This window comes from Astyanax mexicanus, chromosome 17 (genome assembly GCF_023375975.1).
Source record: "Astyanax mexicanus isolate ESR-SI-001 chromosome 17, AstMex3_surface, whole genome shotgun sequence".
NCBI classification, from domain to species: domain Eukaryota; kingdom Metazoa; phylum Chordata; class Actinopteri; order Characiformes; family Acestrorhamphidae; genus Astyanax; species Astyanax mexicanus.
The window spans coordinates 8,842,588-8,856,999 of NC_064424.1; the positions used below are offsets into that span (position 1 = coordinate 8,842,588).

The 14,412-nt window shown below is 38.8% G+C and overlaps 1 protein-coding gene across 4 annotated transcripts in view; it reads right to left on the reverse strand.

The window, feature by feature from the left end:
- arhgap32b (Rho GTPase activating protein 32b) overlaps positions 1 to 14,412 on the reverse strand; it is a 116,565-nt gene that overhangs the window by 45,940 nt on the left and 56,213 nt on the right. Inside the window, exon 1 of one of the 4 annotated variants that reach the window (XM_022676038.2) lies at positions 2,835 to 2,841. The exons of the other annotated variants lie outside the window; for them this stretch is intronic. The gene's annotated coding sequence lies outside the window, so the exon portion shown is untranslated. Of the gene's footprint in view, positions 1 to 2,834; positions 2,842 to 14,412 lie in introns of those variants that run through there. 4 annotated transcript variants of the gene reach the window in all.

Sequence of the window (14,412 nt, forward strand, 5' to 3'; positions counted from 1 at the left end):
CAAAAAATGAAACACAAAAAGAAGGTCTTGTCTTCCGGACTAATGCATATTTTGATGCAGTTTAACATGGAGCAAGAGCAGAGATGGTACTCGTTTACGGCTATAGTACTTATCTGGTCAATCTTCATGGTTAAATCATCTACAGCAGTTGTTTATCTTAAATGTGGAGGGTACACCTGATGGGTCTGATCAAGGACGGATTCTGTTCAAAGCAACTCTAGTGTTGGGTGATGCATCATATATTTTAAGTGTAAATGTCATGCAATAAGATGGGGTTTTAGTTTTAGCTGTACTGCTAGACAAAAATAATTTATCAAAAAAAAAAAAATATCAAAAAAAAAAACTTCATTACTTTCAATGGAAGTTGAAGTAAAGATCAAAACTTGTCAAAACTTTGACCCTTTCTATAAATCCAATCATAATAAAACATGAACAAAACTGAAAGAACTGCCAAATTTAAATTATGTAAAAAAAAAGAAAGAGCAAAAAGTTTATATGTAATTTATTGCAGTTCAATAATAAAAAGGAAGAACAGAACAGAGCAGTCCATTCAGGTTTGCAGGCCATTCTTCAAGCACAGAGTAGCAATACACGGGAAGCGTGGGGTCATTAACTTCATTAATGAGATTTCAAATCTCATCTGACACTGTGGAACTAAAATAAATGAAGAAAGACTCACGATAATTAATTTTACCAATAATGCCCAGCACTACTATTTAGAGTTAAACACCAATTACCAAGACCTTAAAACGCAGCTCCCGATTCTCAATCACCATTTCTGCTGAACCCTGTCGGCTTTCAAAAGCTTTTACAATCTGTTCCTTAGTGTGAGAAGACTGTGCCCTTAAAGAAGGCTGAACTCCAGCAGCACACCATATTAAATAGCAGTCTCTGTGAGAGAGTGTGTGTGAAACTTTATCTGCTGTGACTCTCTCATGGACTAAGCCTCATTCCACAGTCAACCCCACTCACTCCTATTACACTGCCCCACGCTGGAATATGAAAGCAAAACATAATGTGTCTGGATTCTGCTCTTGACAAAGGAGGAAAAGTTGGAGCTGCTAGCACAGACGTGGGAAAAAGGTGGTCTAACAGCTGAAGGAGGGATCAGGATACAATTTCAAAGCATGGCAGAGAACACATGGGGTTGATTTTCCATCATTAGAGCTTGGTTCATTACTGATAATACAGCCAGCTGAGCCATAGTAATCATCACACTGCTGGTGTGTGCCAGTGTGACTCTTCTATAAACACTGGGCAATATCACAACAAATGACCTAGATGACCAGAAGAGTTCAATACTAGCAGTGAAACACTACAGCTACTGTACCATAGATCACACACTTGTTTCAGGCTGCACACTGGGAATGAAAAAGAGAGGGAGAGAGATGTTGCCCTGAAAGCTCTGGCACTATAATAATATAGGGCAATATTTAAGTAGATATAAATACTTTCCTCATGACCACAGAGGTCAGGGGGTATTGCTAATAATATGAAATTAGCAAAGATGCTATTAATATAGTAAAAATACTCTACAGTCAGATAAAAAGGAAATGTACTACTACAGGTACATTTGTGCTCACCAAAATATAAACATTGCAAATGCACTCTCAAACATGCACACAAATTTTCAGACCTACTTAAATTACTTAAAAGTCAAAAAAGGGAAGAGAAAAACAATTGCAAAGAAATATATTGCATATATGTTCCATAACTAAAGGTGCTGAAGACAGATCCTTGATGGTACCACCCCAGTGACAAGTGGGTAACACCCCAGTCACTGTTTTTGACAGTTTTATCCACCAGATTAGGGATCCACCAAATTATTTGGACAAAAAGTCATACTTATAGTGGTAAGTCACACAAAAACCTAGTGTGTCTAAATTTGCAAAGTTACAAAAGAAGGGCACAACTGAACAAAAAAAGCGTCATTTTGAAGCATTTCTATTGGTCCATTCATCATAAACAAAAACATTTAAGATTTTTTGAGTCACAGTGATCTTATATATGTATGTGTATAATTTTCTTAATGATATATATGTACCATCTCCGTGATAAGAGGTGTGACAATTGTGCACACAGTATTTTCTGAGAGTGTAGAAATGCACTGAATATTATGCAATCAAAATGAATCAGTTGAAAATAGAGAAAACACTTTCAGCGATGAGAAGCTTGGGTAATTTATACCAAACATTATTGTGCTTTGTTGGTATGTCTGCTGGGATGTTAAAATGTTTAATGCATAATTTTTCATTGTAGCTTTGCAATTGCTTTTCCTTCATTCTTTAAGGCTAATTAATTTATTCAATGGGGAAAAAGTGGCAAAAAGGATTAAAACCTTGTGCACTGAAACTTCATATACTGTACATTTACCATGATATCAGCTTCTGGACAACTGTGCATAGAAACTTTGAGTGCGGCTGATTGATATTAAGCAACCAGTCATTTAAAAAAAAAAAAAAAGTGAGAGCAGAGAGTAGAGTTGATCACATGCGCCAATCCTACACTGACCAACCTGCAGTAAAAGGCTACAGAGTGCTTGCTACAGAGACCTTAAAGTTAACAGCACTAGCACTAGCAGGACATGAGATACTTCAGTGCTGTGCTGTATGATGAGAAATGACAGGTTGTAGCCTGGTTGTTGTCACAAGGCTGTTAAAACTTAAAAAGCTGTTGTTGATCTAACAAACCCTAGCTAGACCTAGAATTAGCACAAGCACAATGGCATTAACAGATCCATGAGAGAGACCAAAAGACGGATGGAAAATAAAGAAAAATGGAAAAATGAGACAAGGAACTTGGAAGATGTAAAGAAGCATGGTGCTAGGACTCACAGATATGCAGCGTCCCGTCTGCACTGATTAACGCAGACGGTTGGTCTTTTGTTCCTGCAGTTGAGACGCTGCCCGCACGCTAGGGGTTCGATACTGAGCTGCTGAATGCTCCCCTTAATGCTCAAACCTTCCTCCCCCCAGCCTGCCTTCCATCTCCATCACTCAGCAGGAAAGTGGTCTGAGCGAGAGTGTGCAAGAGTGTGTGCATGAGAGAGACGAGATGTTTTTGTCCAGTGTAAATCCACTCAGCAGAACACAGCAGATGTCAGCAGTGTTACCCCTCCAGTGCGCTGTCCCAGCTCAGTAGTAAAAGCACTCCAAGCAAGGTCCTCCCACAGCAGTATTCACACAAACACGAACACACACAATGCAGCAGTGCTTGGCCGGCTGTTTAATGGATTCCACAAGACTTGTATGGTGGTTCCTCAACACCGTTAATTTTGTTTTTCCCATTAGCATGCTGTGCATGTGTCCATACTTTCACTCCATATCCAAATCTTCATCCTGGCTGGTCTTATGGAAACAGTACAGAAACAAATAAACAGCATGTCCAATCTACCGGCCAAAGCCAGAGGAGGTACGACTACTCTACACAGAATGATGATGAAAAAAGCAGCATTTCTCCTGCACCAATCCCGTGGCTGTCCTTTCACCACATGCTCCAGCTCTGCTCCCTCCTCCTGCCTTTCTGTCTTTCGTAGCCTCCCTCATTGCTCCTCCCCCCCCCCCCCCCGCTTCTCTGCAACCTCCACAATCCCCCCTCCTTCACCCTTACCACCACCACCACCACCACCCCCCACAGTCTCTCTCAATAGTAGAGTCCACGCATGAGACAAAGCACAGGAGTGGCGCGCCAAAAGAAACACTAGAAAAGAGCTCTGTGGTAGGAGGGACTGCTTTTTGCAGCACAGCTGCCCAGCAGAGTGCTTCTCTAGCACGCGTCCTCACTCTCTCCCAGTGCTCCACAGGGATTACTACGGGCCAGACCGAGAGGAACAGAGTGACACAGACAAATGCGCTGGGTGAAGGTGTGCCCAGAGAATGGTCTACGAGGTCTGCAGCCAAGAAGATCCATAACGAGAACGCATTGTCCTCATTCGAAAAGACAGAACAATTGAAAGTCAACAAACCAAGCAATATTTACAGCAGGGGTGTCAAACATATGGCCTGATAAAAGTTTGATCTTGGCCCGAAAATTTAGTTCAGCCTTTTATTATTAAAAGGAATCTACTCTGCCTAAACCACACTGACACGAACGTAGAGGCATCAATAGGAAGACACCACAAACCACAAACACCACAGCTCAGACAATCAGATCCTATATTACAGCTGCAGGTGAGATAAAATCAGGGGAAAAGTCAGAGGTACCAGAATTTTTCTTTTGGGGATGGATGGGATGAAAACCAACTAAAACAATATAGGCTACAAACTGTGTAAAATTTACCAAATGCCAGTCACATTTTTGTACTGTTCCACACAAAGATAAAACCTGAGGTTCTCAAGAAACATTATATAGCACCATGAAAGCACTATGTAAATCTAGCAAAGCTTAAAAATATCCTATATATACTGTATATATCCACACAAATATATTTCATTAAGATCATCTGCTTTTTAAAAAGTTAACCACTCTCCCAAAACCTCACTGACACAAAGACGCACAAAGACGAAAGTCTGTGAAACCCAACATCTCAACCAATTAGAAATTCTGTTTCAGCTGGAGGTGGGACAACTAAGTTAAACTCAGAATCACCAGATTATTGATGACAGGATGGAAGGTTCAATATCCAGGTTCTGCAAACTGGGCCCTAACCTTCGCTGCATCCTAGATGCCACAATGCGGGCTGCTCATGCTCCAGGCACATGCCCTCCGTGTCTCTGGGTGTTTTCTCACTAGTGCGTATGGTGGTGTTCACTACATGAATGAATTAAAGGTAAAGTCCACATTCCATCTGTGCTTCCAGGAAAGTGGTAAAAATGTGTAGATACTGTGAACAATGTACTAGACAGATGATACTAGACAGTCTAATGTTCTTCAGAAGCATTCTCTAGCATCAATAGAGCACAATGTGTACCCTGCAGGGCTAAAACAAACAATGAAAAACAAGTTTATACATGTTTATTGGCACATTTTAATTTTTGTATTAGTTATATTATAGCGCAGGCTGTTTGAATGTAGAGTTGCTATTCAGAAAGTTATTCTTTACTGTAAGTAATGCAGCCCATTACCTGAAATGTGTTTGACAGCACAATAATTGACTAAATTACCCCTACCCCAGCGTAGGCTGCTTTCCATTAGGTGAGAATCGCATGAAAATAGTCTAGTTGGCCAACCAGTGCTTTAGCGTCATTGCAAGTTGAAGGTCAGCCTAAAAACAGTGAAAGCACAGCTGAGATGGTGACCTCAGGGGATGATATTCAGGCTCTAACAGCTCTGCCATCTCTATAAAGCCCCCTCCAAATGAGACCACATGACTCCTGAGAACAGGCAGTGGCCTAAGGCAATGGTCAAGGTAAAAGTGTAAGAAAGGGAGACTACAAGCTGCCATGACAGGAGCTAACGCCAGCAGAATGGCACTGGCCATGACATCACATCTGAGGACGATTAAAAACTTTCCTGGAGGACCTTCAAGACATAGTGCAGCCAAAAAACAGCAGGAGAGTCCAAGAGCCAGGCTAGTCGACCTGTATAAATGAGAAATTGCTCCCAAGAGTTTGTTAGTTGTGGAAAAACATACAAATAAAAGGCTTGCATGACTCATTTGGTGGTGGTGGTAGTATCTCATGCACTGTTGAGAGACATACAGCATGTCACAGCAGGATGATTTCATTACGATGGATGAGGGAAACAAATAAGAGAGCTAAGGGAGCGCAGTTACAATGATTTCAATGAAAATGATTTCAAAACTGCCATAACCTTTCTTTAATCAATGTCATATGATGCATCATTTGCTAAGGATTAAAGCAAACAATGTGCTGAGGCAGAATGACAAAGTGGGTGTGTGATTTACAGCTCAGTCATCCTTCAGAGGAAAATCATCTGCTATATGTACTGGCCATTTCAAAGCTGTGATGTCAGATATAAGTGACTGAGTAAAATATTGGAAGCTTTATTATTCAGGTTAACTGGACGAATATCAAAGGGACGTATTATGAAGCAAAGCACGTTCCTACAAAAGACATCTAAGCCTCACTATAGATCACAAAGTAAAGCAGAGAAAATGATTTAAGGGGAAGGGGAAAATCCTTGGACATATTTTGTAGTAAGGCTTCTATATAGAATCATGAAAACTCACAAAAAAAAGAACCATATGAATGTTTTAATGGCTAACACAGATATTAAATTATCATTTGCCCTGACATTTAAAACAAGACACTTATAACTGAAAGTGTACTGAGTTTTTTTTTTTAAGAAAACTTTAAATTAAGTCAGAATTCGATCAACAAGCACAAACAAATAGGTAGGATAAGTGAATGCAAAATTAAATATGTGGAAATGCATATATTCTAGCTGTTATTGAAAATATCTCTATAATATTCAAGTTCAAACTCAACATCATGTTTATCTACACCACAAGTTCAAGTCACACAGGATTTATCCTTTAATAAAATGTGTAAAACTAAGCTATGACTTATCCACATGGCTCTCTGACACATATAGAGTTAATAACCTATAAATAGAACATAGTATCAGAAAATGCGTTAAAAACTAATAGAAATCAAACCAGGCTTTCAGGAAAATCTATAAATATCATACAATCATGTAATCCTACAGTGACCTAGTTCACATTTCCATCACTGAAGATCTGCATGCTTTAATCTGTACATGGTTTTATCAATCATACTATGAAAAAAACATTAAAAGAAAGGTCATCATTTGAATATAAGGCTGAAAGAGTAAAGCCTATGGAAGCGTGAACCATCTCTAGAAAAAAAGCATATAGCCTACCTATAAACGATTAAGGGAATTGGGAATTAAAATAATTTTATATAAACACTGCAGAGCTAAAAACACATGCAGGACAGGCAGAATTGCAAAAGACTATGCAGAGGAGTGGGGATGCAATAGATTGCACTCCTACATTCACTGCAAAACAATGGGCAAAATGGTATTTTTGTCCAACAAGTACTGTTATGTAGTTGAGTGCTTTGTGCCCACGGGGCGGGCCAGCAGTTTTTCAGTGCAGAGGCAGGGGTCAAACACGCCCCCTCGTACGGTGACGCAACCGGGGAAGTTAGCTTTGACAGGATTTAGAGCTGACAGGATATTGAAACAGAGGATAGTATTAAAGCGAATGAAGGAGGAAAGCAAATTAAAAATCTGTTTATGAAACACAGATTTGGACTAATGAGAGTTTGTTTACACCATTCTCATAAATTAAACAGACTTAAAGCGAAGCACATTTGCTAAACTATTTCTCCACTGCTCCCAAGCAAGGATTGTCTAGCACTTAAAATACTCTGTGTTCTCCTTCAATAGCAGAACTCTTTTGCACTTTTCATGAGGAACAATCAGCTATAAATCATGCACACAGCACTGCACTGACTAATTGACTGCATTGGCAATTCTGCATGCATGTTGCTTCCAAAACGTAAGCCTCTCTTCACTTCTTAATTAGTGTGCAGTCCTAGGAGCAGTGCTCTTTCTACTCTGCCAAATAGCACTCATGCCAAGCCTGTAAGCTAATGCTTCAGGACTATGTGGAGAGCCCACAGCTTTCAGGCATAAACAAGGGGGATAAAACATATTGATGTTGCCGGAAGAACTCTAAGGCTAAGTTTATCATCCCCTTTATTTTGAACGCAGATTTGTGCATGTTACAGATTGTTCCACTAAGCCTGTAATGAGCATTTTTATTATTGTTGCCCAGATACTGGCACATATGCTCAGAATCAGTGTAAGAAATATAGATCACTGGCACTATGAAGCAGGTACTGACATGCAAGCACACCAAAATAAGATGATTGGCTAAAACCAGTAGAACACCTGCGGTATGGGATTATTATATTTGGCCATTTTTCATAACTCTGAATCTTTAAATGTGCTGTTACTTAACCAGAAAGCTTATATCTTATTTGGGATACTGAACACGGACTTTACCAAAATAAAACCTATAGAAAATGAAGTGCAATAAATATCAGGATCTTTTAATTTTCACAAACATTGACAGTGCACCTTATAATCCATTGTGCCTTATGTATGAATTCTACCAGTTAGGTTGTAAGGAGCAGTAAAGCCACTCCACTGAAGTACAGCATATAAAGAAGTTTCAGTGAAGTTTCCTCCGCACTGAGACTGGAGAACTATTAGCATTAGCTGCTAACCAGAGCGCTAGCTCTTTAGCTGTTCAGAGGTGAGTATTATCGGACTGTAGCCTGCATATTAACAGTATTAAAACAAGCTACCACAACTAGTGATGCTGCTAACCATGCTAAAATATTGGATATCTAAGCTTACTGTAAATAAACAGAAGTGGTTTACTCACCCAAATAAACATTTTTTTTTGTGTAGATTAACATTCAGCACTAGTTTGACTTTTTTTTTTTAAGAATTACAGCTTTGTTTTCTTAAGCAAGTGTGGCATTAGGCCATACAATGCAAACATATTCAGGTTTATCTGCACCAAAGAATCCTATTCTTTTGGCAGTACTTCTCTACAGGAACTAGATAATGTGTGTCTGTACATATGCTTTCACATCTTTGTCACCAAAGGGTACATCTTAAAGCAGCTGGATGCATTCAACAGAACAAGGTGGCGGCCTCAAACATATGGGAAATGGCAGTTCAGCCTCGTCTTGGACTACACATCAATTTGAATGAAGATTTACCACTAAAAGGAAAACATAGTCAACAACTAGGCTAAATTCTTGTCTGGGAAACAGACACTAAGATAAATCCTATAAAAAATGCTTTTTATAAACGCCTACACAAAAACGGCATTTAGGAAATCAAGGATAAATGTGTATATTGTGACCTTTAGTCCGATTGCTTTTCAACAACTGCCTCCTTGTTTAACTGTAAACACACCAAAAAAAGGGAAAAAAACAATAATGCAGCACTTGAACTGACATTTACCTAAAATCTGTTTCTGCCAGACACTGCAGTGTGAGCAGAATTCATAATACTCCTCACAGCTACGCAGGCCATGCCTCATGTGTCTGTCAAATGTTCATAGCCCAAAAGAATTTCACTGGTGTAATGAAAAACTATAAGCCTAGCTCTGCACATATCCATGACACAGCCAGCTCAGCAGCTAACATACACAGAGCTTTCAATGCAGGAATCTCCTGAATGGGGGAGGGGCAGTACAAAAGTAGCTGAGACTCCTATTCAAACACAGCTCACATCTCACTCATTTAACTTCTTCCAAACAAAGAGGCCCAGCTGAGAGCGAGGCCTAGTTTACAGTGGGATCCCACAAATCAACACAGCGTAAACATGCTAACTCACAAGGAATGGAGTTCACATACAGTTATGAGAGTGGAGCGGGATGCGTCAAACAGAGACACATGCTATAGCTTAGGGGTGGGCAACACAGTATTATATAATATTGTGATACATTTTCTTATTTAAAACTCTGACCCAATTACAAATTTCATTAGAAATATTGTAATTATTTAAGTGCAAGCTAATTTTCCACTTTGTACTACTTCTTTTTTTACTGCATGTAGATACTTGCGGTTGGATGTATGAACTTATTGATGTTAAGGTGGACTAACTGTGGCTGGATTGAGTGCTTTATGAGTTTTGTTGCACTAAGGACAGTTTGCTGAGATCCTGCTGTCTTCCTAACTGCCTCAATTCCCTGATTGTGGGTTCTCTCTCTCTCTTTTTCTCTCATTCCCTCAACTGTGTTATCTCTCATACTGTAGATCTGGGACTAAATATATACAATTCAGACTTAAGCGATTAACTTGTCGTTAACAAGAGTTGTCTGTTCATTAGTGCAGCAATAAGCACTAGGGCTGGCAGGTTAATCACATTTATTAACTTAATTTACCAAATTACTGTTTTAATGTGATTTTCAAAATGGGATGATCAAGATTTTACATCTTTGCATACAGAAGCTAGAAATCCCAGTAGATAAAATAGTGCTTTAAAGGTTTCTGACAGAAGCAAATGTTTATGTGCCAGCGATTTTTTTATATTTTAACCTTTTACTTATCTAAAAATTGTATGTAAGGTTGAAGGGGTCTGCTTACTATTCGTAAAAAATCAAAATTATTAAAATCAAAATATTTAAAGGTAAAAGTAGCTTGGGCAAAAGCTTACATTGCTATGTAAGAACTAAAAATCGAACTAAGCTCACAGCATTGGCTGTTGGCATTGGACCCTTGCTTGCCATTACGAGTGTAAGTAAATGAGCTTGGTATTGGGCACACACCCGATACCAGTATCAGTATTCATACATCATCAATTAGTATTTTTCCATATCACCCAGGCCTACTATAGCTACACTAGCACAGCACAGCCCACTGCAGCACAGAGGAGATTAATTATCTAAAATGAACAGAGATGGGAGAGGAGGTAAAAGTGCATACATTAATGGTATACAGTATAAACAGTATAGAGTGTACCTAACTAAGTAATATTAGAGACAAACAGTTTGAATTTGGATTAGCATAGCTCTTGTGTAACTAAGCCTAGGGCAACATCTGGTAATCTGAGAGTAAATAACAGAGTAATCTGTTATTTCCTAAATCCAGCTCACCTAATCACACATTTCAGAATAATTAATTTAGGTCTGCAGGACAGGTTACAAAATTCAGCAGCTGTTATAACTATATAAAGTTAAACTGTTAAGTTGCCACCTGGATCATGATTTAAGAAGACTGACAAGAAACATTAATAACCAGACATGCATATTCAGATATTTGTTAAAAAAAATATCTCTGCATTTTCCCATTTAAAAAGTAACTATTTTTAAAAAGTAACTACTTCTTAGATGTTTTTGTCTAAAATTCAAATATCTCTCTCCTCTATTCTAATTATGTGTCACAGAAGAAAATCATATAATCATAGTAATATATCAAGAATAGTGATCTTGTATCATAGGGCCTGTAGCAAACACCACCTTTAACCACTTCCCTGCTTATCTACTACTGATCTGTCTGCAGTTGAGAAATGTATAGTGTACCACACAAACAATATGAAATCCTTGTCCGCTGCCCTGGTGTGTAAGGTGAGCAGTTTATCATCCTCATCTGGCACAGAAGACAAAGACCTTACATGTGGTGGTAAAGTCAAACTCAGTCCTACATTCGTTTTTCGTATGACTACCTCAACAACAAGATAAACCCTTCATAACCCCTTCCCCCTGACTGCTAGCAGAGCTCTGTAGTCTAGAGTCACAAAAGCCCTTCAGACTTCTAAGAAGGATATACTCTTTTTGGGGGGAAAAAAAAGAAAAGAAAAAAGGTCTCCTGAGGCAGCGTCTGGTTTTTACTAGCTTCCCTACCCTAGCACAGAAGCTAATCCTAACCCCCGCCAGCTTCATCCATGGTTCTGACACCTCTTATCAGGCTACAGCTGATTTTCTTCCTCAGTTTTTCATTCCCGACCTCAGCACAGAAGCTGATTACTGAGGAAATACTTTGCCTACAATTATGCCCTGTAAAAGTTAGTTAACTGTCCCTACTTTGCTGTATCTCAGCTATGAAATTAAACTAAACCATGACAAAACATGGATACAATGGTTCCACTCTTACTTTCTATAGAAATTAAGCAAAAATTATCCACTATATTGTCAAATTTGCAACCAGAGGTGGAGCCAAACTCATTAATTCATCTGGTAGACTTGACTGTTTACTTTGATCTGTCCCAGAACAAGCCTTTTTCGGACCACTTTAATTGATTTCCCAGCACAGATGCAAAGTGGATTTTTACCCTCGATATAATGAATACAAATCACAAAATTGGGGATTTCCTAAACATCACTTTAAAATAAGTACATTAGTACATACAAATCAAACATTTCACATCCTGCAAACTTTACAGTTTCTATGTGGGTTTTAAACAGAATTTGGGGTTTATTGCTCTTACTGATATGAAATGATTAAATTAAGTAGAGAGTGGACAGACAGTTTCTCATTTTGTATGACTTGTAGCCTGTATTTATGGGCCAAGGCATGTTATAAAAATGTTAGAATAAAATGTTAAAGACATTATAGACAATATCAAATGAGGTGACCAAACTACATAATTTAGTCCAAAATGTTGCATTATATAAACTGTTTACTAAGAATAAGGTGATTTTACCTCAGCGCTGATAAAAGCACTTCTTACTTAAATTACTTGGCTGCTTTAGCAAAAGAAAATTAACAGTGATTAGCTGGCAGCATTAGGGTTAACAGATCTGATTTTCACTTAACACACTGAAGCACTACACTCAATTAACCAGCACTAACTGAACTCTCCTTTTAATAAAACATTTATCAGTTTATCAATGTTGTAGAAGTACTGAAAATATCCACAGTGTGCTAAGAAAGTTATACTGTGACAAAATGGAATGTCATTTGTCACATATCACATGTCATATTTTCCACCAGTGTGTCAGTGTGTTAGACCTGTGCACATGTGCGCAAGGCATATCCAATTCACACGACCGCCGGCAGCAATACAAAGTGAGGTACAAGCAGAGTTCATGAATTATGAGGTGGAGGTAGAATCACAGGCTACTTCTGTTACTGAGAGACGTTCTGAGAGTGGTAGACCAATGTACACTCTAAAATATTACAAACCGTTGAAAAGTTCAAAGCTTATCTCTGCAGGACAGAAATCATTGACCATGCTTTGCTTGTTAAATTCTAACGTCAACTAAAGAAGAAGATGATGAGGCAAACAAAAGATCTTTAGCTAGGAAACCCTCCCCCCTGATTTCACAGACCATATCCTTTCTCTATTAGTACCTGCCTGCACCAGCTGAGACTGTGTCATTTCGTCACGTACACAGGCTAACTCAGAGACATGATTAATGTGGCTGCACACGCACACATGGCTAAGCACACACGCATACTGCAGCGCTGCTAAAATGCTCAGGCTGGGGCAAGCGCAGCTCTGGGGCTGGCAGGTCAAGATCGAGCACTTCTCTTGGGACTGGAGCATCAACAATGCTGACGGTACAACTGCAGACTGCAGATAACAAAGGGGCTCCCCTGAACGAGGTTCTGAATCAAAAGTGCAAGGAATGATATCACCCCCTCCCACCAAGATATCCTGTGTTAGTAAATAGCAAAGAGAAGGTATCAGAAAGACTCAAAGCAAACAATTAAAAAAATATTTAACAAAGTTAAAAAAGGAGTTTTCTTTTAAGTGATTTTTTATATTTGGTTGTTTGGGATTTTAAATAAATGTAATGAAAATAAAAGTAATGCATACAACCATCAATCAGCCAGCTTTTAGGGCTCCACCAGAGCCCACCAGCCTCCACCAAAGCCCACCAGCTTCCACCAGAGCCCACCAGACTCCACTATTGTCTAATTCTATGTGGTACCAAGCTTTATGAAAAGATCCTTCATTTCCTTTAGTTTGTGAGGTAGGGCCTCCATGGATGGCATTAACCAGCCATAAAAGCCCATGACCGTTCCTTAGACCAGTATTGGTGGGTACTGACCACTTAATAACTGGAACTGGAAGGACTACAGTCTGTAAATATAGAACAACTAAGTATTCTATATGCTCAGTGTATCTGTACAAAACAAAATTAATTTCATGTTTAATATCTTGACCAGTACCATTATACTAAAGGTTATTCATTTCACAGTCATGGGTATTAATATTATGAAACTAAGCTGACAACTGAAATAAAATTACTACAATTATGTAATAAAATATGTAGGCTAGAGAATGTGCCAATGGAATTCAAAGCCCTCAAAAGCCTAGTGTACACTTAAGCTACTTTATTTTGCTGTGTTCTGCATTTACTGAGTAGCAATCCCTGATCTGATGTGAAATCAACCCTGTAGTACAGAAGTTATTGAGCACTGTATCATTGTCTCCTAATACTCAGTATAAGTAGTAATTACATGTCACTTTTTACACATCAAATTATAGCTGAAATGCATACAGCCTATATATAACATTGTAAATCAATAAAAGCTTGCAAATGGGTGAACAATACAACATATTTAACAAGTGAAAAGCCAGAATATGGCATTGAAAGTATTTTTTGTAGGAGAGAAAACAACAGCAGTTTATCTTGGATCTCTTTGAGGCAGAAAAATAAAGGCACTCAGTCACCTAGAAGCAGATTTCAACAAAATATTTCCTCAGCCTCATAAATCTGGGCAGAAACGATAACAGTGCAGAAGCTATTTCCTATAGCCTACCCATGAGTCACAGATGGTGCTGATCAACACATTAATACTGGCCCAAAAATAAACCACTGACTGTTCCACACTGACAGGAGATTCCAGGCTTTCCTGGCCTGTGGTGAGGAGGATGGATGGATGGAGGGAGGAAGGGAAGGATGAAGAGAGTGTCTACTTTGTTTCAATAAACTGAAGTGCTGCAATTATAAACTGAAAAGGGCTCAGTCTTCATTTGGTTGATTTCCTTTCCTCCCCCATTTTAATTGAC